The 27,929-nt window shown below is 46.2% G+C and overlaps 1 protein-coding gene across 11 annotated transcripts in view; it reads left to right on the plus strand.

The window, feature by feature from the left end:
- The window catches only part of FARS2 (phenylalanyl-tRNA synthetase 2, mitochondrial), a 395,257-nt gene that overhangs the window by 131,301 nt on the left and 236,027 nt on the right, over positions 1 to 27,929 (plus strand). For 2 of the 11 annotated variants that reach the window (XR_016394512.1, XR_016394513.1), the window contains exon 7: positions 19,210 to 20,724. The exons of the other annotated variants lie outside the window; for them this stretch is intronic. The gene's annotated coding sequence lies outside the window, so the exon portion shown is untranslated. The remainder of the gene's footprint in view (positions 1 to 19,209; positions 20,725 to 27,929) is intronic. 11 annotated transcript variants of the gene reach the window in all.

Below are 27,929 nucleotides of genomic sequence, written 5' to 3' on the forward strand. Positions count from 1 at the left end.
GATCCCATGATTTGGCCTCTCAAACAAGCCAGAGATGTGTAGTATTAATACAGCCCTCAGGGGATTTTGGGTTGTTTTATAGCCCCACACGGAAAATTGCATAGCAGCCTGACTTTGGTATCTGTGGTTGGTTAATCAGGTTTCTTCCCCACACCCCTTAAAGAAACTCTCCGAGACTATTAAACAGATAAAAAAAGGATGCTCATATAATTGAATTTCATTTAAGCTGTTTGTGAAACTCTTGCTTCATGGGGTCACTGCAGCTTTGAAGGCAGGTAGTGATGTGCTACTCAGTGGTTCCGTTTTATTTTCTCCCTTTTGCAAAGAGGCAGTTTAGAAGTTTAGGAATTATTTATGGTACCGTGGGGATAAACACAATCTGCTAAGTTATTTTTTTCAAGATTCGTTTCTGCATTTTAGGCTGGAAGCAATGTCTTCATGAAACGGCCGTGTTGTTATGTCCGTGGATAAAATGAAGTGATGTCATTAGACAAAAGTTAGGCCAGATTTTCAGATTGTGTTTTTTAATGGACATAAGTCAGGAACTGGCCAAGGGTAGCATTTCTCAAAGTGTGTGACATAGAACACTGGGTATTATTAGGATTTTCAAAGGAAAAAGAAGATTTGATATTCAACCAAGTGTGGAAAATAGTGAGTTGGAAAGGTCCTGTATGTCTCTCTCTATCTCTGAGTTGGGGCGAGCGAGCAGATTTCCCAGAGTCACAGGACACGGAATCGCTCTGTGAAAGGGTCCCTTTTGTGGACCACATCCCGAGAAGGACACCTGGGGAAAGGCTCGTCTGTTGGCTGCTGGGGTTGATGGTAAACTGGGAGGCTAATAGAAGTGTTGTTTGGGGCAGTAAATGATGAAGCCTGGTGAGATATTCTTAAATTTTACCTTGAGGAGTGCCTTCAACGTAAAGGGAAGCAGCTGGTATCAGTATACATAATTTAGAGCATTTATTTGATATTTTAGGCTATTTGTCTACAGAGTCCTGGAAATTGAGGGTTTGTGGGCTTTGAAGGCATTAGGAAGGGAAAGCTCTCAAAATCCACTGTTTGATGCGTCCATTTATTAAATCAGCCTTTCCCGTCTCCGTCCATTCCTTCAACAGACGTTTATGAAGTACCTGCCTGGCAGGCACCACGCGAAGTGCTGCAGATACACAGGTCGTTTCTGCCTTTGAGGGGCTCACGGTCCAGTGTTGGGGACGGCAGGTCGTGTGCTGTGTCTGTGAGGCTCTGATGACAGTTGGAGGAGGAGTTGTTGGTTCCTTGAGAGATGGGCAGGGCTTCACCGGGGTCATAGGGCTTGACCCGAGCGGTGAAGGGGAGCAGGTTTTGTGACGGGTGAAGAGGGGTCTTTCCCGGCAAAGAGCGTGGCTTGTGCAGGACACACAGAGTGGGAGGCAGCACTGCATGTTCTGGAAAGACCGATTGGTACGAGCTCGGGGAAAACCTGGGAATCAGGTAGAGGAGGCTGCTAAGCTCCTCCGTAGCCATCAGGTCTGGAAGGGCATGGGCGGCAACATAAAGACCTTAAACCTCACCCTTCAGTTAGTAGCACGCGATTGGGAGATTGCATCACTGTTGAGGCTGAGTCGAACAAATGCAAGTTCAAAGGCAGGAGACCAGGTGAGCAGCCTAGACTGAGTGTGACGAGGCCCTGGAGGAGGGAGTGGCCGGGCGGAGTGGGTCTGGGAGCTCCCGCCAGGCTCTGTGCGCCTGGGGCCTCGTCCTCAGCGTCATGAAGGGGGCACGCACTCGGGGGCAGAGGGATCTGGGTGCAGTTCTCCCGGGCTTAGCTGGGGCCCACCGTACGCCCTCCAGAGACCCGGGGGAGTCCACAAGCCCCACGCCCTCTGTACCTTCAGTTACCTAAGTAACCAGCACAACTCCTTTCTCATCAGGCAGGCTTTCTTTTAAGAGGAGGCAGACCACCTCCGAGGGTGAAGAAGTACCATTTTATTCCTGTTTCAAAGAGAGCACTTCTGGATGGCGTAGGCTCCCAGCTCTCCGAAACCTGGATTCCCTCCTGGGTGAGATGCACGTGGTGAGGATGGCTCTTGCCTGCTCTGGACTGTGGCTCTGGCCCTCCTTGGACGGGCCTCCCCTGGGTCCTCTCTGAGCCCAAGCGTGTCTGCCTCCCGGCGAGGTTGACAAGGGGTCTGCCTCGGTTGTGTGGCTCTCAGGGACCAGACCTGAAAAGGTCTTTGCGCTGCTGCCTTTCTTTGGGCTTGGGACTCTTTCACCGGTTCCCTTAATCAAAGCCATTCCTCCTTGTCCGTGGCTGGTTGTTTATTTCCCTGCCAGCTGTGGAGGGGCCTGGGCGTTGGAGCTTCTTGTTTGTTGCGCTTACCTTCTGTGTCCTATCTTGGCGGTGCCTGGAATAGCGACGTGGGGAGCAGCTGGGGGGCAGACCAGACTCGCTCCTCTGGTGCTTACTGGCTACGGCTGACCGGCTCCCTTGACCACTGCGGGGAGGATGTGAATGTCCCTACGGAAGTACTGGGAGCTTTCAGCCAGAAAGGTACACCTTCACTGACAATACATTTACCACTTAACGTCCCTGCATCCCAGCTCCTAATCTATAAAAGGAGAATAATAATGTGCACCTCACTGGTTTGGGATGGAGAATAAATGAATTAATGCATATAATGTGCTTAGCCGAGTGTCCGGTGCTCAGTAAATGATCAAAAAGTGTTAGATCCTTTCTCCCCTCACTTTAACCCTTCCATCCTTCAGAGAGTGTTAAAGTTGGAAGTGACTTCAGATGTCATTCACTCTGTGAATCTCCTGAAATTACGTGTCAGCTCTTGCATCTATTTGTGTAGGGGCATTTGGGAGGCGGGGGTTCTGCAAGGAGAGTAATTGTAGCTCTTATCGGACCCTCACGGTGTTCTGTGGCTTGAAAGGGATGCAGACCGCTCATGTAGTCTGATGCCCTCGTCTTGCACAGGAGGAGCTGGAATCGTTTGATGAGGCGGTTGCAGGTGTGCCTGGCAGGCACGATCGAGGGCCGGACCCCTCCTGACTGCTCATGCTGTGTCTGCTTTCAGGACCTTATTCAGACAAGGGCAGCTCGTTAGGTGAAGGCGCCTGTTACCCTGGAGGGCAAAACATTCTCACTTGTTTACTGAGGGGAGGGCGAGGGAGGCTGGGAGCATTTGTTGGAAAGGTGGATGCCATGCCGGGCAAGTGAAGATGAATAAGGCAGAGCTCCTACCTCCGAGGAGCTGATGGTCTAATGAGGGGTCCAGTCACACACAGGGCCCAGAACCAGGTAGGTTAACAGGCTGTGGGCACGGGGCTCGGCAGCCGGTGCTGTCGGGGAGGCCATCCCAGGAGACCGACCCCCGCAGAGCTGTTGTCTGACTTTGATGTTGAAGGACGCCTAGGACTCTGCCGGGGCAAGGGAAGGGGTAGGACCTTCTAGGCAGAGGGCGCAGCAGGTCAAAGGGATTCTGAAAGATGTGGAACGAATGCCTGAGGACAGAATTTCCGTGTGATCGGGGTAGAAGGTGTGGGCGTGGGTCCAGAGGGGCCTGGAGGGTGATGGGCTTTGCTTACAAAGCTAAGGAGCGCGGGCTTCCTACTGTGGTCACCGCAGCCAGCGGGATTTCTCTGGGAGGGTGAGGGATGGAGGACAGAGAAGACGGCGTCCATTTACGCTGTGAATCCATTGCTAAGTGACTGATCCGTGGGTATGCGTGTCTGTGTGTGTATGTGTACTCTCCTTTCACTGATTTTGCTTTTGTTGTTTTTTCTTTTTCTTTCTTTGGCCGCGCCGCGCGGCTTGCGGGATCTTAATTCCATGACCAGGCATTGAACCCCGGGCCCTTGGCAGTGAGAGCGCTGAGTCCTAACCACTGGACCACCAGGGAATCCCCAGATCCTTCCAGTTTTTAATGCAAATACAAGTTCCTTTTCTTCCTTCTTAGTAAAAGTGGTATACTCTACTAGATTATTGTACCTCTTTTTTTTCCTCACTTCAGTGCACTTCTAGAGGCCTTTGTACGTTGGAGAGCATATACTCACTCATGTTCACAGCTGCCTGGTTGGGCATCACGTGTATGAACCATAATGTGTTGAATGAGTCCTGAGCTGATAGGCATTTTGTGTTGTTTCCAATCTTTTACTATTAACAACAACGTTTCAGTGAATAGCTGTGTACATGTCACATTTCACGTGCAGGTCTCTCTATGGGACTCGTTTCTAAAAGTGGACTTAGGTCGCAGAGTATATACATTTATACCTTGTATAGACACCGTACTTATGAAGAAGCCCTGTTGGGGTCAGGCCGCCCGTTGCCATCCCCACCTGTGATGTGTGAGAGCGTTTGCCTCACGCCCTGCCACGTGTGTGTGATCTAGCGTTGGGACCTTTGCTAACCTGACAGATGAAAACTGTATCTAGAAGTCGTTTTGAATGTATTTTCTTTTATTATTTTAAAATTATTTTTGTGTTTTTCTTTTAATTTGTATTTTTTTAAAATGGGTTTAAGAGACATTTTTATGTCCTTTGCTATGAACAACCCTCATATTTTCTGCTCACTTTTTCCCCTGCAGAGATTTTTAAGTAGGGAAACAGTGTGATCAGGTTTAGTTTAGTTTAGTTTTTCTGTAAAAGAATTCCAGAACAGTGAAGAATTGGTGATAGGAAGGCAAGATAGAAGCTGATAGAATCCAGATGAGAAAATGGTGGCCTGAATCTCAGCAGTGGTGATGGAGTGGGAGAAGCGAAGGTGGACCCCAAGGATGCTTCTGGCGTGGAGCAGCTGTATCTGGTGTGTGGATTGGGTGGGGGTGAGGATGAGCCCAGGGAGGTGCTAAGGGTGATGCGAGGTTAGCCTCAATGACTCTGATGCCATTTCCTGAGCTGGAGACAGAGAAGGGGGTGGAAAGTGCAGCCAAGCTTTGGACCTCTTAGGTCTGAAGTGCCTGTAAGACACCAGGTATAAATACCTAGGAGATAGTTGGACATGTAAGATTGGGAAGTGTAGGAGAGCTTTGTAGGAGATTTTGGAGTCATCAGTGTTGGTAAAAGTCATGAAATTAAGATAGTGTAAGGAAATCATCATAGAGAAAGAAGAGAAAGACCAAGGAATATAAGGTTTCAGAAGAAGAAGCATCCCCTGGGGTTCCTCTGTTTATTGAATTCACTGTTATTTATTGGCGTAAGAGGAGGGTTTTCGTGTGGTTCAGGTTTCCATTCATTCATTCATCGTTCGTTCATTCACTCATTCAGTATTTGCTGAGCACCTGGTACCCAGCAATGGTGGAGATGTGAAATCGGACGTGGTCCCTGCCCTCGAGAAGCTGGCAGCCAGCTGGGGCGTGTGCACAGGTCTGTGTGCAGTGACCACGTGGCAGGATGCCCACCCTGCGGAGGGGTGTGCGGCTGTGCTGGGGGATCAGCAGGGGGTGGCGTCGAGCCGGCCACGTTGGGTGGGGTCTTCAGAAAAAGGCCCTAATCTGAGGTGGGACGAGTGAGTGAGGGTTGGGGGGAAGGGGGCGGGAGTCAGCAGACCTGCTTTGCAGGGGACCAGATGGGAAACGCAGCAGGCTGGGCCGGCCACCTGGTCCCTGTTGCGGTGACTGGACGCTGCCATTGCAGTGTGGGAGCAGCCGCAGACAGAGGCAAACAAACCCATGTGGCCGCATTCCAGTCAAGCTTTATTTAATGGACGCTGGACATTTCGTGTAATTTTCATGTCTCACGATACGGTATTCTTCCTTCGATACTTCTCAGCCATTTAAAAATGTAGCATTCGGGCTTCCCTGGTGGCGCAGTGGTTGAGAGTCCGCCTGCCGATGCAGGGGACACGGGTTCGTGCCCCGGTCCGGGAAGATCCCACATGCCGCGGAGCGGCTGGGCCCGTGAGCCGTGGCCTCTGAGCCTGCGCGTCCGGAGCCTGTGCTCCGCGACGGGAGAGGCCACAACAGTGAGAGGCCCGCGTACCCCCCCCCCCCAAAAAAAAAAGAAAAAGTAGCATTCATCCTTAGCCTGCGGGCCATGCACAAACAGAGGGAGTGGGTCCGGATTTGGCCTGCAGAGCGTAGGGCCAACTCCTGCAGAAGCGAGAGGAAAAGTCTGTTCAGAGGTCAGCACATTGGGTTCCTGGGACGTCCTTTTCCTGAGCTGGTCCCCTTGCATCCGGGATCTCCAGTCCACCCCTACCATGCAGTCACTACATGGATCTTCTTGTGCAACCTGTTTCATTACTTCTGTGCTTTTGGGGAAACTCTCAGAGATTCTCCGTGATGGTCGCTGACATCCTCCCCTTGGGGGAGACTCTCAGAGATGCTCCGTGATGGTCGCTGAGATCCTCCCCTCACTGTCTGCTTTGTTTGCCTACCTTCCCTCCAGGAAGGATGTGGGACGAGTTTTGCTCCCCTGGCCGTAACATCATCTTTTCGATGTGATTGGAGGTGCTGTCAACGCTTTCTGGGTCACTGCTCGTTCCTAGATCTGCGTACAGAGTTTACTTTCATTCTGCGCTTTTTGTATATTTCCTAGAAAAGTTACTTTCGGGTTAATTTACATATAAAAGTCCTGTACTTTCATCTCATTTTTATCCTGCCACTTCATGTATAGTGAAATAAATGAAAAAGTCTTCAAATGTTGACTTCTAAGTCTTTATTACCACAGGCAGCTTCATTATGTTTGTGGAAATCCATTGTGCTTTGAAAGAATTAATCTAGCCTTACTTGCAATCTGTATGTGTTTACATAGAATGAACAAACATTGCATTACGTTTCATGAAAATTCAATTATTCCCGTCTCCAGGAAACATGTTCTGCTTCGTATTTAATTCTCAAGTAAGTCAGTATGATGGTTCTCGAACTATCATAAGAATTTGGGATTTTGAGCGCACTGTTTACCTTTATAATCCATGGAGAAATGGCCAGTGGAGACTTTTTATCCCTGGAGCCCTGACCCTGTATTTGGGGCTGTGGACAACATCTGTCTCCGTGGTATCGGGCTAATATGAGCTACTATTCCTGCTAGATTTTTCTGAGAATTAAGAGAAGCCAAGTGAAGTTTAATGCTGTACCTGATTAATAGTTTTGCCTTGGAATCCACTGTTTTTGGAATCTGTCTGATGGTTATTCAGCTTCCCAGTTTCTTCCCAAGACTCTAACCTCCTTGAGGGTAGGAACCACAGTTAATTCGTCCTTGTTAGCGGTTGCAGTATTACAGAATATTGAAGAAATGCTAAGTAGGGTTTTCAGCGGGCAGAGGTGGGTGCGATGGCATGGGGACGATTCGACTCCGGCCACGGGCCTGGTTGCTTGGCATCCTTGAGGAGCAGGCGTAGGACTGAGAGCTGGGCATGATCAGGAAGGTAGACCGGGACCTAGATCAGGAGGCACAGGTGGGAACAGGGACGCTGGGGGTTTCCAAACAAATTGTGCTGAGATCAGGGTGACCGGCGCCCGCTCTCACCCTCAGACACCCCCTGCTCCCAGGAATCCGGAAAGCGCCGCTTGGGCTCTGACCAGCGTTCCTAGCGCTCGGTGTCATCCGGGCTGTGGTCGGTTTCTTGCTCTGCCTCCACACTGTTCCCGAGCTGTTGTTTCTTTATCTCTTTGTCACCGTGCTTCACACACGCCTTGCCGTTAGTAGGTGCCCTGTAGGTATTTATCAAATGCATGGATGGATGGATGTATTTAGGCACAAACCCTCCACTTCTGGACTGAAAGATAGACTGCATGGAGCAGGGATGGGAGGCAGTGAGTTGGCTGGAGCATCTTACAGTAGCCTAGGAGAGGATGCGAGAGGGTGAATTATATCCGCGGCAGTAGAAATTCCAGGGAGGAAATAGATTCTGGAGACTCGAGGAAGCAGAGCTGCCAGGCGCCGGAGACCCACCGAGGAGATGGCTGTTGTGCAGAGTCAAGGAGTCGAGGGAAGGAGAAAAGTAAGACGGGCACCAGATGTGCACCTGGTCATGTCACCCTCCAGATGTTTTGTGGGGTGATGGGGAAGCAATTCTGTGTAGGTTTGATTGAAAATCAGCTTAGCTAAGGGTTAGCTGCCTTGGTTTGGAAACCTCTATTACTTAAGGCAGAGTAAATTGTGAGGGCACGAAAGCATCCTTTGCTTAATTATTTGATAATTTAGATTTATTCATAACACAGTTCTACAAAGGCTGAGAGAGAGTCACTTCTGTAGATATAGATATATCTAAATAAAACAAAAATCCGAGGGAGAAAAGGGGAAGGGAAGATAAGAATAGGAAAATGACAAAGCTGGGCTAAGGTTGCAACAAAGAAATACACATTGATCTCATTGCTATAAGGAGGCATAAATTTGGCTCTAGCCGCCTAACGGTGAAAGGAAAGAGGGAAACACAGTTAATCAGCACAGCCTATAGTATCTGCAAGACAAAAGCATGCCCACTGTTTTCAGGGAAAGCACAATATTCTTGGCACAGAGAGCTGTGAGAAAATCCCCCGTCATCTGTGAGGCATGGCGTCTTTAACACAATCGAATTTCATGGTGCTTTTCTTACATCCCTTAGTCTTTCCCTACTAGTGTGATAGGATTTAATTTGCCCTGCTTAACATATAATGAAGTTAATTGTGAAAGATCTCTCTAACTCAAATGCACAGATTATTTCCAAATCCCCTTCTCTGTCTTTTACCAGTTGCTCACTTGATGAGTCAGTCCACACTTGCAAGCCCCCATGTGCAGGGCATGTGGCCAGGTGCCCTGGGTGGTCCAAGTGTGTAAGAATTCCGTAAGGAGCTCACAGTCCCAGTGGGTGGTCTAGGTGTAAACACATGGAAAGTGTGTTCCATGCAGTGTGCTGAGACACTAGAGGGTGTCTGTGAATCCAGCAGATGGACGGGCCATTGTGTGCTGGAGGGACCGAGGGAGGTCTGAGAAGAAGGAATGATTTGTTTATGGTAACCTCCATGTTTTTATTATTTCATTTATGCACTAGCTTGGAAATGGAGTCATTAGTTGATTCTTTCAATACATTTTGAGTTTTAGTTCAGTCTTTAGAAACATCGAGTTCCGCAGTTTTTTGGGCATAGAAGTGTGCCTGGTAGTTGAATCAGTACCGTGCGGGGTTACTAAGTATGCCCTCCGCTCCGTGGACGCCTGGACACGCTTTCCTGCTGTCACTCCTGAGTGCTGTGCCAACAATCCTTATGTCCTAGTTTACATTCTTTTATTTCAAGTGGTTTGTACTGTTCTGAAAACATAAACACTTGTTTTTTGAGGGATGATCTTTTAACGGTCAGGTCTTTGTCATAATCTCTTTATAACCTTTGGATTCTCAATGCTCAGAGGGTAAAGTTCAAACCCACAGTTGCATGATGCACCTTCCAGGCAGCACCTGCTGGGCTCTGGTCCTGGCCACCCCTCGGGCCCCACCAAGCCTGCCCCTGTGGCACTTGGCATTCTTGCCACCCAGGCCGCTAAGTTCTTCCTTGGTGCTCAAGACCCCGCACGCGCCCTTGCTTCTGCTGAGACCGGCCTGGCCCAGCAGAGGGCCTCGTAGGACACGCCTGAGGCACCTGCATACCTAGGGGGAGCGTCACCGTGGCAATGGACTGATGGTGTTGTGTCTCTGACCCAGCCTCTCCCCAAGACTGTAAGCACCATGAGGATGAGGCCCAATGTCTCCCAGCCTCTAGCAGTGCCTGGCATGGAGCTGTTGATCACAGATACTAACTGTGGAGCAGTGCTGTCATTGGGAGGTTCCCATACTGGTCTTTGAAAACTGTCTTGGTTATCGCTTATTTGTTATTTGTTTCTTACTCTGCAGATGGTTCCCAGGCAGCTTTTTGATTTTAAATCTTTGCAGGAGATTCCAAAAAGCCACTCCAAAGATGACACAAGCCTCTATTTGTTGCCTTTCAAAATATATACACTTTTAGTGCCGAGGGAAGATTTTTGAAGCTTGGGTAGGTGCTGGTCTCTGGGGAGCCAGCGGGGAAGGCAGACGAGTAATGTCTGCTATAGTTTCCTGAGCAGTTTCAAAGCAAAGTAATGGAGGTAATCTCAGAAATTCTAAACAGCGGTGCTGTAAAAGCACAGAGAGAGTGTTGCTTTCATTTCACTGGCCTGAAATCAGGGCATTTCTCCTGTCCTGCTCCTTACTGGTTTTTGTTACCTTAATGTTCTGTGTCGTGGAGGTTCTAAACATTTTCAAAATAAAATTCTTCGGAGATCTGTAAACTGCTGCTTTCTGATTTCATCGCTCTTAATTATAGGGCATTGAAAATGCAGAAAACCAGGGTTAACGTGGGACAGTGTCAAGAGCTTCACTCAGCATCAGGAGACCCCGGGGTAGTTGTGGTTTTACAACTCACTGATTAGCTCCCTGGCTCCGGGGAAAGCCGTGGACACCTCCAAGCCACCGTTTCCTCATCTGTCAAAGGAAGAGACTAAAGGTGACATTTAAGATTGTTCACGGTCTCAGCTTCGTTTGTTCATTTAACAAATACTTATTACGCGACCGCTACTCTTCTGGGTGCTCAGGACACGGCAGGGCGCAAACAAGGGAGCCTTCCCGCCCTCCGCAGCCCGTGTTCTGGGGGCATTTGAAGATCGAGTCAGCACCGGCTTATCACAGTTCTGTGTGGCGAAAGGGCTGTGGCTTGGGAGTGTGGCCTGGAGAGACGGCAGAGCCGCTGCGCGGCAGGGCTGGAAAGCCGGCTCCATGCGGCTTTGGCTGGTGCTCTCCCTCTCCGCACCAACTCCCCAGCCCAAGGGACGCTTCTCACAGGCCGGAAGGAAGGGCCAGCAGGGAGGACGGGATGGTCCTGAGTCTTCCCGCTGCTGCTTTAAGTTCCACTTGTGACACTGCAAACGCTCAGGGCTCCTCTACTCGCTGCCGGACAAACTACAAGTGCCCGCTTTTCCAGCGAGCCCTCGAGCCACCCACCCATGCCCTCGGCAGTGGGCAGGCGGGCGCAAGCCCCCGTCACCAGGGTGCTGTGCGGTCCTCTCAGCTCACAGCTCTGGGTCTCCATCTCTGCTGGCCAGTGTTGCCCCCGCCGGGCGGGCCATGGAGTGGCCACGCCGTCACAGCCTGCTCGACTCCTCTGTCTCTGGACACTTAGGGACCAGAGACTCTTCCTCCCTCCCTGAAACATCCCCCCGCCCGACACCGTCCCTGCTGCACCGTCTGCACCGTCAGGGTCAGGGCCGGCCGACATCTGTAGATCTTCTTCTGTGTCTAACACATTGCCCTGCACATTCCAGATCCACAGAATTGTTTGTTGAGTGGACTGTTGACTCGTTCTGCTGCGATATTTACCAGAGTTTACCTTCTGGTATCATTTGAGGATTTTTTTTAACCTTCTAGATCTGAGCTCCTTGACGGCAGGGCCTGTGTTTGTTTTATTTATTCCTTTTTTAATCCCTTGAAGCACCTGGTTCCTGGACTTGATGAATATTTAACGACCTGAAATAAACAGAATTGAATTCTTGGATAGCTGAATTTGAGAGGTGGAAATAAGCATATGGTTTTCATTCCTGTTTCTTTTGGGGGGAAACTGAGTCCAAGAAAACTAAAGAACTCATGAGTCGATGTCTCAGCCAGGGCTGGAAATTGGGGGATGTAGCTCTTCTACTGAAGAGCATGGTGATGTTATTAAAGGCTTCCAAATCTCTCCCTTAACGTAGAAGTGTTTCCTGCCTCTTGCACTCAGATCTGCTCTACAAACCCTGCTTCGCTTGCAGAAAAGCCCGACACTGAACCGGTTTGCTTTGGCAGCAGCGAAGTCCCTGAGTTATGGTGGAGAGAGATGCGGATCCCTCTGCCGTGGCTTCCTCGTGGCTGCCATGTGTCCTCTGCCCACGACCGTCCTGTGCGGGCCGCAGTCAGCTCCAGGCGCAGCTCCTGCATCTGCTCCTGTCGCCGATGCCCCTGGCTCTCTTCCCCTTGGCCCTGGTTTAGCCTGACTCAGCCTTCTGCTCCTTGGGTCTGTCTGGGTTTAGTCCTCTGTGATCATTTCGAGTGACGGCTGCCCACAGCTGGAAGGGGGTCTGGGCAGGAACTGCTGTGCTGTGTCTGCAACACCTGAGGCCATGGAGGCAGGCAGGGAGCCTGGGTGGGCAAAGCTGGCCTTCCTGCCCCCCCTGCCCTGTCCCCGGGGCCCTGGAGCCCTGCTCTCTGGACAGGGCAGAATTCTCTCTGCTTGGCCAGCCAGACCGCAGCCCCGCCCGTTGTCTCAAGTGGCACAGGAACTCACGAATGGAGAGAGCTGCATGTGATCTGGGTCCACCCCCCAAATGACTGCTAATAATTGTGAATTACTAACAGCATAAAATCGAGATCTTGTTTTCCACGGAGAGATGAGGCCCATCAGCCCTGGATGGTTACGTAACCCACCCAGTACACGTGGGCGATAGCGAGGCTACCCCTCCACCCAGAGCCTGCTGGGAAGGACAGCTTCTTCTGCCTAGTCAAGGTGTCTGTTGTTTCTTATTCCTAAGAATGGCAGGGAGTAAAGGACTGTGTGTTTCCCTTGGTATTTTTCATTTTAAGAATCAACATGGGCAGATTTATAGTGTTCGCAAACATGCTGGTAGCAATTTGATCGCAGGAAGAACGAAATTTCGCTCGGATTTATCTGTTCTGGTGAGAATGGCCATGCCTGTATAAATGCTACAATTCTACCCTGAAGATAAATTTTAACATTTATCTTAGAGACAATGGTTATGGCTTTTATTCTTCTTTTGTTCTCTAAGATGCATTAGATTAAAAATTAAAGGAAGACATATATTAATTTGACTGAATGGAATCTTTGAGCTGGATGTGTTGCTTTGTAAAACTTTTGCACGGACTGCACCACCCATACTGTTTAACAGAACTGCTAGAAACTGGTCCACGAGGACAGCGTGGAGGGAAGTATGAATGCTCTGAGAGTTCCTAGACCTACTCTACTTCCAAGAACAAGACATTAGTTTTCTATATTTCTGGAAAGCATGGCTCTTGGATACCTCAGAAGCAAATTTGAATTTAGGCATTCTAGTTAACCTTTAGCTCAAAATGTTGGTATTTTCACAGCTGCTTTTAGATAGAGGCAGTTGCTGGTGGTTGCCTCCAACTTATTTCAGATTCTTTCTCTCTGAAAACCAATGTATGATTTTTTATTTGACCCCCAGGATACTGAAATGTTGCTTTTATATCTGATCTTTTCCTGTGACTCTAGCTACAGTTTTATTTGAACTCTTTTCTTCTTTTGTGCCCTTGGCTTGCAGTGACCCGGCCCACCTTTCCGGACAGGAGAGGGGGCGGGAAGCGCCCGGTGCATGCTGCCTGCATGGGTGGGCCTGGACTGGGCTGTGCTCAGGGCCTAGGGCCTGGGGCAGGGGGGATGTCCATCTGTACCCAGAGGGTCTCGGCCGCGGAGTGATGGGAGAATCTGGGCCACTTCCTTTTCTTCCTTTATTCTTTCTTTTGAAAATCTTTCTTTTTACTAAAGTTTATTCCCTGCATATCTTAGGGGTCAGATAGTTTTACCAGGTTGAGAACATACCATAGCAAGCCCCGTGCCTCTGCCTCCCCGGCCCCTGCATTCCCGTCTTCTCCCCCAGAGGCAGCCAGGTTCCGGACATCCTCTCTATCTCCAAGTAACACGCCCACATTGCTGCATCTTGATTTTTTTCCACTTTAAACTCTATTTTTTAACTATGCGATATGAAATAAGAGGATTTGGCCACTTCTGCCCCACCCTAATAACCAAAACAGGCACCCTTCCAATCTCCCAGATGTCTCCATAGTTAGCGTGTAACGGGGGATGGATCAGTGCTCTGCATTCGGTTAAGGTGACTAGCTCAGTGCCATCCACAGGTGAAATAGGTAGTCAACCTAGTGAATTCTGTTCTCTTCTCTCTCCTACCCAGCTTTTTATGTAGTCTTTTTTGTTTGCTTACTTTTTATGTACTTTTCATAAATTCAAAACTTCATTCTGCAGATTGTCTGAACCCACTCTCGCCTGCATATGTTCACATACATTAGGTTTTCTACCTGTTTCATCTTTTGGTCCCTCCCACAGCCTTGGACCCGCTCCGATCCGGGCGGGCTGCTTTTTCCATGTGCTGCTTTGGAGTGACCTTGCTGTGTCTCTTTACCGTACTCCCGGAAATGTCCTTTGCCTCTCTTTTGTATCGGGTATACTACTTCCTGTGTTTCCCTATGTGTTATATTATCAGTTGGGTTCAGTTGGAGGAGACAAGAACCACACCAGCTGTTTCAAACAGAGAGAGATTTAAAATAGAGATGAGTACTTGCAAATTACTGGAAGTACTGGAGGAGTGGGCTAGAGGCTGGGCCTCCAGGAATGCCCCGGAACCACACAGCTGCCCTGCTCTGTCAAGGTGTTGAATCTTCTGCCACATTAGGATGGGAAGGAGTCGGGGGACCACCGCTGGGGCTGCTCATTTCGAGAACCTTCTGCGGTAGCCGCAGCCCAAGGGTCAGACCCCGTCACAGCTGCTGTCTCTTGACACCCGTGAAGCTGGTGACAGCTGGGCACTGAACACTTGGAGAAACCCCGCTGGGCCCCGTGCCATGCTGAGCGCCCAAGGGTGGCCTCCACCTTCACATCCCAAGTCTTACGTGAGTGCACCTAGTTGGAGGAGCCTGATTAACTCCAAGAACCCAGTTCCCAGGAAGGCCAGGAGGCAGTGTTCGGCTTCCCAGCCTCTGCCCCGCAGGAAGTCACGCGGAGGTGGGTGTGAATGCTGGTTGTCGCCTCGCCACACACCGCCCCAGCGCTTTGTGCATGCTACTTTCTTGTTTTGAGGGACCTTATCCCCCCACACCTTTCTAAGAAAGGGCACCTGGGAAGCAATTTCCTCGAGTCCTTGCGTGTCTGAAAGTCATTTACTCTGTCCCCACATTTGCACGGTAATTTGTCCAGGTGTAACTTCTTTGTGAAAATCTTTTTCTTTTAGAATCTTGAACATTGTCCGACAGATTCCAGTGTTCCTGTTTTGAATTCTGCAGACATTTTAATTCCTGGTCACTTATTTGTGACCATTTTTTCTCCCTGGGACTTAAAAAAATTTTTTTTAGTTTTATTGAGGAGTAATTTATAGAACATAAAATTACCCACTGTAAATATACAGTTCAGGGATTGTTTAGTAGATTTATAGTTTTGCAACTATTGCTACAATCCACTTTTAGAACATTTCCATCACCCCACACATTTTCTGGTGCCCACATGCAGCTTTTCATCAGCCCCGGGGGGGTTGGCCCCTGTTCTAATTTGTCTCTATAGATTTGTATTTTCTAGACGTCTTACGTAAATGGGATGTATATGTATATGTAGTCTTTTGTACCTGGCTTCTTTCACTCAGCATAATGTTTTGCGGTTCATCCTATTAGTGTGTCTCAGCTGTTTGCTTTTTATTCTTGTTGAGGAGTATTATATACACTTTGTTTATCCATTTGCCGGTTGATGGGCATTTAGATTGTTTTCAGTTTGGGGCTGAGTCATGCTGCTATGCACTTTCACGTCAAAGTGTTTGTGGGGACACATGATTTCCTTTCTCTTTGATGGTTCCCAGGAGTACAATTGCTGGGTTGTAGGTCAGCTTATGCCAAACTGGTTTCTCAAGTGACTGTACCATTTTACTTCCCCACCAGCGATGTATAAGGTTCTAGTTTTTCTACATCTTCACCAACACTTTGTATTGTTTGTCTTTTTGATTATAGCCATTTCAGTGGGTGTGTAGAGGTATCTCATTATAGTTTTAATTTGTATTTTTCTCATGAGTAATGACATTTAGCATCTTTTAATGTGCTTAGAACCACTTGTGTATCTTCTCTGGGGAAGTGTTTATTCAGATATTATGCCCATTTTTAATTGGGTTGTTTGTCTTATTATTTAGCTGCAAAATTCTTTATGTAGTCTGGATATAAGATTTTTTTTTTTTTTTTTTTTTTTTTTTGCTGTACGCGGGCCTCTCACTGTTGTGGCCTCTCCCGTTGCAGAGCACAGGCTCCAGACGCGCAGGCTCAGCGGCCATGCCTCACGGGCCCAGCCGCTCCGCGGCATGTGGGATCTTCCCGGACTGGGGCACGAACCCGTGTCCCCTGCATTGGCAGGCGGACTCTCAACCACTGCGCCACCAGGGAAGCCCCTGGATATAAGATCTTTATCATATGATTTGCCTATATTTTCTCCTAGTGTGTGGCTTATCTTTTTAATTACTTAATGGTGTCTTTTGAAGTGGAATAGTTTTTAATTTTGATGAAACCTGGTTTATCAATTTTTGTTTTCTTTTGTGAATCGTGCTTTTGGTGTTGTATCTAATAGCTCTTTGACTAACCCAAATCATGAAGATTTTTTTCCTATATTTTCTTCTGGAAGTTTTTTGTTTTATTTGTTGCATTTAGGTGTATGATCCATTTTGATTTAAATTTTGTATATGATGTAAGGACATATTCTAAATTCGTCTCTTTGAATGTGGCCATTTATTTGTCCCAGATCTGCTTTTGAGAAGACTGTTCCTTCTTCATTGAATTGCCTTGGTGTCTCTGTTAAAAATTTGTCTACAGTAGCACACAGACTTGATCATTGTAGCTTTAGAGCATATTTGAAATGGGGTGGTGTGAGTTCTCAAGTTCTTTTCTTTTTTTCGAAATTCTTTTGGCTATTCTAGCTCCTTTGTATTTCAGTATAAATTTTAGAATCGGCTTGTCAATTGTACAAAAAAAAAGTCTGTTCAGATTTTGATAGTAATTACATTGACTGTAGATCATTTTGAGAAAAATTGCCATCTTAACGGTATTGTGTTAACGTGGGATGTCTCTCCATTTACTTAGAGATTGCCGAACTTTTCCTTGAAGGGCCAGGTAGTACACATTTTATCCTGTGGGTCTCTGTCACACCTCCTTAACTCTGCCATTGTAGTGGAACATGTTATGGTCAGCGAGCAGAGGCTGTGTCCCAGTAACACTTGATTTGTGAAAATGGGAGGCTGGACTGTGGGCCATAGACTGTGGGCCTCTGACCTGATCGTCTTTACCTTCTCTCAGCAGTGTTTTGTAGTTTTCAGTGCACAGTCTTGTACGTATTTTATGAAATTTATTCTAAGTATTTTATGCTTCTTAATGGCATTGTAAATGGAATTGCCTCCTTAATTTCATTTTCAGATTTTACATTGCTAGTAAATAGAAATACGTTTGATTTTTATATGTTGATCTTGTATTCTCTCACCTTGCTGAACTTGTTTATTGGTTCTAGAAGGCTTTTTGGATTCCTGGGACTTTTTAGGAACCTCATTTTATCCCTGTATTCTGAAACTTCACATGATATACCTTGGCCTGGACCCACTTGATCCATCGTATTGAGCTGGCTTTCCTGTCGTCTGTAACAGAACTAACAGAGAAATTCTTTTCTTGAGTTTAGAGGGTTTATTTTGTTGCTTGCCTTTGTAAGGAAAAGTAAAACAGCACAGTTATGTTATTATATCTCTGCTGAAAATATCATAGGACAAATTTACAATGATAATAGATGTGATAAGACTTTAATAATACAGATTATCTGTAGATTTCATTTCTTGTGCTTGTGGCATAAATACATAAACAGTATTTGCGGAGTATGGTTGCTTCTGTGTGTACTTTTTTTTTTTTGCAGCACGCGGGCCTCTCACTGCTGTGGCCTCTCCCGTTGCGGAGCACAGGCTCCGGACACGCAGGCTCAGCGGCCACGGCTCACGGGCCCAGCCGCTCCGCGGCATGTGGGATCTTCCCGGACCGGGGCACGAACCCGTGTCCCCTGCATCGGCAGGTGGACTTTCAACCACTGCGCCACCAGGGAAGCCCTGTGTGTACTATTTATGAGCAGATTTGTTTTCTAAAAAATGCTGGGTTAAGACACATCACACATGCCATGTTTTGTTGCTTCTGTGCACGAAAAATACTTTACTGATTCTGCATGGTGGAATCCCTTCACAGCATGTTTTAGCTCTGGACTGCTTTCATTTTTCTTTTGGTTTCCGTTACTGATTTCCTCCTTCCTTCCCCTCTGCCCAGTAATATCAAGTTGGGAAATACCTTGTTAACGGGGAGGAATAGAAAAGTCTTAAATAAGGTGCTAATAAGGGCAGTGCAGTCATGTTACTATATTAAGGTGAAGGGGGTTTTGTAAGGCGCCCTGGTGCAGGGAATTCATACCAGGCCTGTGAAGTGGTCAAGATTCAGCCTGTGACCTTAAGCATCGCTTCTGGTTGCTGTTCTCCACCTTTCTGTGAAGCCTGTGATAGTGAACCACAGGCTTGGTTTACTTGGTTACGTCTCTTGGAGGCTAATTTTAGCGACCGCTGTTCATTTGTTCCTTCATTAATTTATTAACCAATTTATTAATTTATTCAGCAACACTTACTGAGTACCAGCTGTGTGCTGCTTCCTGGAAATGTAAAGATCTTTAGCACATCCTCTGGCAAGACAGTTCTAACCCCAAGTGTCTCTCAACTCTATTTAAATGCAAAAAAGAGGTGAAAAAAAATCCAGATTTTAACGACTTTCTTTTTTTGGTAGTTGTGTTAGGATGGAAATTGAACATGCGTTCTTCGTCTTCAGTGACTGTCAGTTAGTCCTCTGTCATTTGAAAAAGTCGAAGCAATGAGAAGGATTCTGAGAGAATGGATAGAAAGGTGGTTGTTGGGTGTGTGTGTGTGTGTGCGTGCGTTTTATTTGTTTATTTCTTTATTTTATGTTAATGGTCATCATTTAAAGTTAACCTGGCCTGGGCAACCTTCCAGTCTTATCTACACATTACAGCTTATTTATAATTTTGCTCGTTGACATCTCACCAAAACTAGACCAGCTGAGCATCTTGCTTTGGTAGCAGAGCTATTGTGCTAGCTTCGGAATACACCCGCAGTTGATTTTCTGTTCTTACTTATGACTTTTTAAAGACCCCTGGCACGTCTTCCCATTTGTGTGTTTCATTCCCGTGAACTCTGCACAGATGGGCACACCTGGCTGTCCATCCCCTGGTACCTCCTAAGAGCCGTTTCAGCATCAGTGCTCCTATGAAAACCAGTCCTTCAGCTGTATTTGTTGGAAGTTATTTGACAAGCACTAGGAGATACCTTTTTTCTTTCATATTGGGAGGTTTTCGGTGTAAACAAGATTAGCATTTTAATTTTTTCAGTTCCAACTTAAAATGTCACTAAGACCTCTCACAGCCATAGCCTTAAAAAAATATTACTGACGCCTTTCAGACTCTTCCCAGGTCTCTAATGCTTCTGAAGTGGAGGAACAAATCTTACCCTTATTGTCCACGGAGCTCATTAACCCTGCGGTAAGTAGCCCTGCAGGCTTGTTCCTGCCTCTGTTTTCTGTCTCCTGCATATTCAGAAGCCTCATTTGTTACACGCAACTCCATATGGTCCTTTCCTTTCAAATAATGTGACGGATAATAGCCCCCCGAATGCTTCTCCTCTCCTGGCCTCTGTAACTTGACACAGGCCTTTCCTTCTATCCCCTTCCCCTTTTCCACGTCCTCTCTGTAATTTCTGCTCGTCCTGGAAGAGTTAACCTCAGCCCCTCATTTAACCCCTCATTTGCAAAGTCCTCAAAGATCCTGTATCTGCCTCCCATTTCCATTCCTCTCCCCCACCCCGGCCAGGATGTGGCCTCTCTTTCCGAAAATGCTCTGTGTATCTCTCTTCACTGCCATTGCCATTCTTCAGTGATTTCTGAGTTTCTCTACTATTCCCCAATGAGATTTTGAGCTCCTTCAAGGCAAGAGCTGGGTCTCAGTCGACCCTGTTCCCCCAGGCTTAACTCTGAAAACACCATCAACAAATGTTTGGTGGAGGAAAGTGAGGCAGTGGGTTACATTCCTCCACAGAGGTTTTGCTTATTTCAGTTTCAGATCAACCCAGAGGATGTCAACCTTCATAATGGCCCCAGTGTCTCCCACGCATCCAGCGAGAGCTCTTTCTCAGGCCTGCCTCTTAGCGAGTGACTCTCAAATTTGGGGAGCTTGATGCAAATGCAGGTCCCCCGAGATCCGGCTCTGGCTGTGTGGGGTGTCCAGGGTCTGCAGTCTGAAGCAGTGTCCCGGTGATTCTGGTGCTGGGGGCTGTGACCATCCTCCGGGAGATGCCGGGGTCGGGAGTGGTTTGTGCTGGCTCCTCTCTGGGTTCCATGCCTCCCGTGAGGACAGGGACACCTAGGCTGTAAGCTGCAGTGGCTTCTTTCTCCACTGACATGGCCTGTGACCGTGTGGCAGTAACAGTAAGAGGCACATAGTCCCCAGTTCATTCAAGAGGTGTGCCCCGGAAAAGCTGAATAAATTAAAGTTTTATGAAAGGAAAGCAGGTAGTGAATTCTTTTATAAGTTGAATAGTCACTCCCTAATTTATTGGTTTTTAAGATGTACATTTTAAAGCATTAGTTTGTTTAAATTAAATGAGATGTTTCTGTGTGTAGCTTCAGTTTTTTGGCTGTATGAATTTAATAATGATTCTTTTCCCCAGGTGGTCACCTGTTGTTAACCGATCCTTACATGGATAGGTTAAGCTTTAAGTAAAAACGTTTTGCCGCTGTTGAAGAATTGCTTTTGAGGTTCAGAAGCCCTAATTCAGGGGCTGTTCCATTTCTGAGAAGTTCTTCGTGACACTTGCCCTAGCCGCTTCTCATTGTAATACCTGAGCATCCTTGAAACCATTGCTACCCGCTTGTGAACTGGTAACGTTTATCCACAAGGAATTCTCAACTGATGATATAAGGTACAGTAGATCTGAAACGTTCCTCACATATTCTTTGCTGATCTACTTTGTCAGTCACCTTTGCTAGATCCTCTTCCTTTGCCAGCTGTTCAGAGTGTAGGTTTCTGGTATTGACAGGCTGATTTTTGTGTCACATGCTACATCTGGTAGTTGAGCAGTCTAATTTTCTCCAGTAGTTTCCACGTTCCCCTCTGGAGGCATCTAGCAAATCACTCAACCACTTCACAGCCAGATTTTCTCATCATAAAAAAATGAGGGTGAGAATTGCCATCTACATGTTTTTGGAGGCTGTGAATATTCACATGGTGTTCTGGGATCTTCCAGTGAGGTAGAATACCAGAAGAAAAAAGTGTCTTTGTTATATATAAGATAACTGTCAAATAAATACAGTTTTACCTTTCTCCCTCCTGTCTGCTGAGCTCACACTGCCGGGTTGCCCACTGGTGAGTCCCACTTCACAGCTGTGGTGGCTTTTGAGGCCCAGGTGCTCACAGGAAGGGCTGCTCTCCTAGGTTCTGCCTGGCTTGAGAGTGGGCTTCTCTTCGTGGAGTTACCACCCTGCTCCTAGCACGTGCTGTCTGCATCTTCCTCTGGACTGTCACATCCTTGTGTGTGTGTGTGTGGGGTTCTCCTTAGCTCCTCGTTCAGAGGGCAGTGTCTTCATCTTCTGTGTACTTCTAGCACCTGGCACCGGTCCTAAAAATATGGGCATGGAAATCCTGAAATGTACAGTCAGTCTTACCTTCATTAATTCTATGAATTTTAACTGTTGTAAGAACTTATCCGTGAACTTAAGCCATGATTTCTCGTGGTCTTGTGAGATTAAGAGCAGGGCCATGGGGTCACACCGCTAGGTCCCGGTGTTTGCTCTGTCCTTGCCGTCTGGACGCACTTGGACATGTGGTATAACCTCTCTGAGCCTCGGTTTCCTTATTTGTAAAAATGAGGTTGATAATACTAATGTTTATCTCTTAGCCTTCTTAAAAAGATTAAAGAAGACGATGTATGGAAAACATAATAGTTTCTGGCCCGTAATTACCTCTTGGTAGATGTTAGTTCGAAAGGATATTTTTATTAGTATTATTGTTATTAGTATATTTCTCCAGACTTCTCTGTTTCCTTATCAGTAAAATAAATGGGTTTGCACTAAAAGATTATTTCTAAGATTCCTTATGCCGTCACCATTTTTATAGTTCCGTGATTTTAGATATGCACTTTGATGGTTATATGTATCCACGGCCTTAACGTTAGCAGAAGGGAATAAACCGTGTTTCAAAACATATATTTCCTTAATAATGTGATCTACTTCAGAATTCCATTACATAGAATATGCACTGCTGCAATGTTTAGCATCCATTTTCCTTATAGAGAGAGTGAGGCCAGCAGTAAAAACCTACAGTCACCAAACGTCAGAGCTGGAAGGGCCAGGAGGAGTGTCTTAACCGTCCCCCGCAGAGCCCGGGGTATGTTCTCAACCCAGGATTTCTGGTGCTATTAAACACATCAAGGTAAACTCTTTTAAGAGCTACAACGTCATGGAAACCCTAGGGTCGGCAACATCAAAGCTGATGCTTTTCTAAGTGGTATTTCTCATCCTGCAATGCATTGCAAAATAAAATTCTTAAGCTGTGAGAGATTGCATATCTTTAGTACCAGAGTTAGCTTAATATTTCAGAGCATGCCAATTACATCTTTTTTCCCTGGCTGCTAATAGGAAAAAAAGAAATTAGCCACATAATGAAAGGAGAATTTGTGTGATGGTAAAGTAACGTTGTATCTTGCAATAACTGAATTCCCTTTCACATTCTCCTCAAGCATTTCATATTTAAAGAGAACTATTTAAGGATAATCCATAACATTACAGAAAGAATACTCATTTTATAAAATATAGTTTGACCAGAAATCTTTAAATCTATTTCAAAGGGGGCCATTTCACTCATCAAACGTAATGACATAATTAGAAATGCTAGTGTTTGATATTGCAACTTTTTCCTATTATGGATTCCCTGCGTGATCTGTAAACTATCTCATTTCCTCACATTTAGCAAATTATTCACACTTTTGTATGAGTGGGATGCCTGGGATGCTGCAGTCATTTACTGTTCTCAGACAGATTGATTGGAGAATCGTAATGAGATAAGAATGGAGAGACCATTTCATTGCCTTTGCAGGGTAGTGTGTGGGAGATGTCCTTGTGTGTAGTCCACAGCCCTTTCAGAAGGATAAAGTTCAGGATTTCTGTATCTGGAATTTGTATCTGTGGATACAAATGTAGATGTGTATTTGACGTGGCATGTCATAACCCCCTTTTCCAGCTATTTGACAGGGAAATTTTGAAAATATGTCTTCCTGACAATCTCAGTTTGCTGGAGTCTAGTCATTTCAAGTCTGATGGGATTTGGGTCCTTGAAAAGAGCCAGAGACTGATGTGAACCCTTCACATGAAGGCCTTGATGGAAACCTGTCTTCAGCCATTGCTGCCTGCACTCTGACCGCTCCTTGGGGGCGCCCGGTGGCAGCCCCACGGTCAGCTGTCCATCTGGGCCCTCACTCTCCACAGCCTACGAGGCTCTTTCGTGGCAGAGCTGTGCTCCTGCTGGGTTCCTGCTCTCCATCTCCCCCACTCCGCTGCTCTGCGGCCCTCCTGCCGTCAGCTGAGAGGACCTGGGGGGTGATGAATAGCTGATCCCACCACTGGATAGTCAACTGCCCAGGGCTGAGAGAAGCCCTCTCCCCACGCAGCAGGTCGAAGCCCCGTGCTGGCTGTCCGCGGCCCCTGCAGCTGCTCACGCCCACCGTGTACTGAACGCCGGCCCTGGTGTCCTTATCGGAGCGCGTTTCTGTCAGGGACACTGACTCAGTTCAAGGGTAAACTGATGACGTCCCATGAAAAAATCAAAGGTGATGGAAAAATATGTGGTCTTGGCTTCTAACAAGATAAGGTCTGGGTTTGGAGGAGGAAATATGTAAGCTGGGTAGAGCTTTCATAATTTTGGCTTTTCTTTAAAGGAACTAGATTCCATGATGAACAGCTTGGGTTCCGTCTCCCCAGAATTTGATTCTACTGTGTCCTTCAACAGAGTTTATTGGTTAGCTTGGTGGGTTTAGGATTTCAAGGGCCTGGATTTGAATTCTGGCTTTGTTACTTGTCAGTTGTGTGACAGTATCTGTGACAAGATACTAATTCTCTCTGTGTCTCATTCTCCTAACTCAGAAATGGTAATAATATTGGTACTGACCTTGAAGAGCTATAAAGATTAAAGAATATTGCATGTAGAGCACTTAGAACAGTTTCTGACACAGAAAGAGTTCAACGAATTTTAGACTTTATTTTTATTTAGTGTATTGTTATTATTACTATTATTACCAACACCTTTCCAAAGAGAGTTAACTTTTAATAAAGAAGCAGAATTTCTTTATATGCTGTCCAGCTTCAGCTCCAAGCTGAACTTGTATTTGCAGTTGTTTAAATGTTATTTAAGGGTCATTATTTACATAATGGAGAAAAGAATAAAAGTCATGTCAAATTGTTTTCTTTTTCATCTGTATAACTTTTTGTTCATGGTGATAACTAATAAGAACATCTAGGCTCTAAAGTGGATTTGTTCATATAGTGTTATGGAGTATGGGTCTGGGTTCAAACTAAACTCAGAAACAAAGTCAGGAACTAATTAGTGCTGTGAATGTTAAAAAAAATTCAGGAAAAACGAGGTTTTCTTTTTCCCCTGACTTTTCTAGAAAACAGACCAGTCAGTGAGATCCTGTCGTTATCCTCCTTTTTCCCCCTCCTTGTCCTGAAAGAATGTGAGCAGAAAGTAAGAGACTACTTTTTTATCCTTTAATGTTTGTTCATGATGCAGGGTTGGGCACTCTGAATTTTCCCAGACCTTTCTCACCCTGCTCTGAGCAGATGTAGGTACTGTGAGTCACCTTGATGTGAGATATTCCATTTTTAACAGTCAGCCTATTGTCTGTTTTCTTTCTTCCTGCTCTTACCATTAAATGCCTTCCAAGCCAGGATGCTTGTGAGCAATAAGGGAACCCCAGCGTGGGGTTTCAGATAACCCAGAGGCTGACCCAGAAGTAGCAGTAGAGGGCGCTCGGCCTTTCATTTCCCCATAATGGAGCCACACCAAACATCTCTCATTTAAGGAGCTAAAAATAAATTGCACATACTAATTAAGTCTTGCCAAGACCTTGTGCAGTGATCCACTGCTAAGTGCCTAAAATAAGTAGATCTTATTTTAATCTTGGGGAAACTAGGTACAAGAGGGAATTTCCTAAGCCTCCATAGGAAGAGTCAGAATTTCAGTAATAACCCAGGAATCCTTCTCTTGCTTTTCTGGCCAATATCCCAAATGTTCCTTCATTTAGGAAGAACCACAGGGAGAGCTTGGGAGCTTTAATTTCCTCCTGAGTAGGAAATTTCCCTTTCATGCAAGGTGTGTGAGATGTATGCCTCAAATAAATCAGTTACCCACAACGTTATATATACCGCCTATTTTTTTAGTTTATTTTTAAAATTTAATTTAAATTTTATTTTATATTGGAGGATAGTTGATTTACGATGTTGTCTTAGCTTCAGGTGTACAGCAAAGTGCTTCAGTTATACATACACATGTATGTATTCTTTTTCAGATTCTTTCCCCATGTAGGTTATTACAGAATATTGAGTAGAGTTCCCTGTTATGCCACCTATTTTAAATTGAATCCTTTTTGTAAGATAGTGGCTCTTTACTTTTAACCAGCAAAGACCCTTAGAAAAAGGAAAATGAAAACTAAACAGCATTCCTGGATCCCGTGCGGGCAGCTGAGATTCCGTGTGATCTTGCTGGCTCATATCCTGTGGTGATTAGAGCAGGGCTTCAATCAGCGGGAGGATTCCCCGAGGCAGGGTCTGGTCCCACTAGTGCACATGGCCTGCCCCGTCTGACACCAGCGCGGCTTGAGAATTGAGCCCCAGGAAGCTGCAGTGTGCACCGCAGATGAGCACCGGTGGTTGCCATGGAGATCGCTAATACTGCTGCAACTACAAGAAAGGGAACTTGCGGCAGCTCAGGAGCCTGCCTGCAGATGAATGAGAAACAAGCGGAACTTAGAATAGGCCCTCAGCTACTTGTCCCACATGGAGTTTTAATTTCCTCCCCACCCCCCTCCGCCTTCCTCTTCCTTTTTCAAAGAATAGGTTGAAGACGCGGCTATGTTATAAAGCACACTCGGGCCCCTCTGACCTTCTTGCAGCCTGACACATCCTTGGAATGGATGTATATTAATGATGATGCATGACTAATAGGATTGGGGGTGAGGGCTGAGACCAGGCTTGTGCTGGCCCTTCTGGGGCCTGTGTGCCGCTTGTCACTGGGGTTTAGTAGGCACCTTGGGATTTGTCTGCAGCATATGTGCTGCTGTTAATGATTGAAAAATTACCACAACAATTAGTCACGGATCGCTAAAGGCAGGGCCCCCAAATGTGATGGACAATGTGATTAAATCCATGTATGTGACAATTAACTCTCCTGCAGGTTTATCCACCAAGGAGGATGCCCTAGGGGTGAGAGCAGAAGGGAATGAGAAGAGGGAAGAAGGGGGAAACAGAAAGGAGCAGAAGAGAATAGCGCTGCAGAACGGGCCTGATGCAGCTGCCACTGTGGGTTTTAATCTGATCCTGAATTAATCACAGTTTGATTAATGCTGGTTTATTGCAACTTTCTATTGCCCATTTATTTATATCTCCCACAATTTTATGGAGGCATGACTGATTAAATTCTGCCCATTCCATGTTTTTTAAATTTTAAAGTCAGGTCTCTGCATTTAATGTGATGTTCTAGGTGGTCCAAAGTGCAATTATCTTGTAAAAGCTAAGCAGGCACCAGACACAGCGTGTCATGAATCCCCTTATGTCTCACAGCTGAGTAACCCAGAATAAATATTTGTTTGCTCAATATTCTGCCTAAGCAAAAAAAGAAGCCTTGTGATGCCAGTCTGCTTGTTTATTTGGGTGGAAGAAATGAGAATGCACACACACAAACCACACATATTTTGTTAAATGAGAGGAGCACAAATACAGAATTTTGTGCACAAGAAAAAACACTTAACATTTGGATGAAGTATCTGCCAATATATATTCATAGCATTAAAGGGTAATGCCTGCAGTCCACAGACATGTTCATATGTGGGGTTACTTTGAACCAGTATGTAGCTTTCTTATTTTGTTTTTGTTTTAGTTGTTATTTCTGGTGTTATTCATATCTGTGTACAAAACATTGCATTTAAATAATGCCAAGGAGGTGGTGAACAAACCAGCCCGAGCACAGCCTCGTGGTTTGTAACTCATGTCTGTTGTGCGCACGTGTAAGTTAAGAATATCCCATTCCTCGTTCAAGAGAGGGCATCTAAAGCTCTAGAAGACACGAATTACACGTACAGGCATGGTTTTTCTGCTTTCAGTGTTCCTTCAGCTAATTCCATTGCTTGCTTAAAGTGAATTTTGCGGAAGACCCAGTTTTTTAATTTGCAGACTAAAGTGGATTATCTTTGTCACTTGCATTTTAGCCTGATCTACCCAGGCCTGTAAAGACAGAGGGTCTGTTTGCGGTGTGGGCAGCAGTGTACAGGAATATCATCAACAAAGCAGAGATCTTACTGGGTTGGTGGCACGGCACAGACGCTGCCCTGTTAGATACCCCTGGAAACTTGCATCCCTAATTGCTGGCATCACCACTTTTTAGAACAGCAACCAAGAAACCCAGTCTAATTGTGGATGATTTAGGAACCTCAGGATCCCTCCTGGTGCCAAATTTGTGGTCTCCATGTCAGCCTCCTAATAGCTCTTCAGTTCTGCCAGGTGCTAATAGCAAGGCAGAAAAACACTTCATTCATGAAATATTCTTCATACTCACCAAACTAAAGTAACTGCACACTTCTTGAGCCACCATCTCATTTCTGTAATCTTATTCCAAAAAACCATATGCAAGGTAGAAGTTGGCAAGTGCCACTTGACGAAAACTGGGCGAAGTGATGTGATTGTTTGCAGATGGGAGAAATGACTTCTGCCTGGGTATTGGAAGGTTTTATGGCATTTGTTGTGGTGTCGAGTTGGATATGTAGGCTTGAAGAGAAGTATATTCTAGGTATGTGCGAGAGTGTGTTTGTAGTACTGCTTTGGACATAACAAGAGAACAGAATCTAATTTGAATGCATGATAT

This window comes from Delphinapterus leucas, chromosome 10 (assembly GCF_059928025.1).
Source record: "Delphinapterus leucas isolate spDelLeu-1000000601 "Yukka" chromosome 10, BTC_Dleu_Yukka2, whole genome shotgun sequence".
NCBI classification, from domain to species: Eukaryota; Metazoa; Chordata; class Mammalia; order Artiodactyla; family Monodontidae; genus Delphinapterus; species Delphinapterus leucas.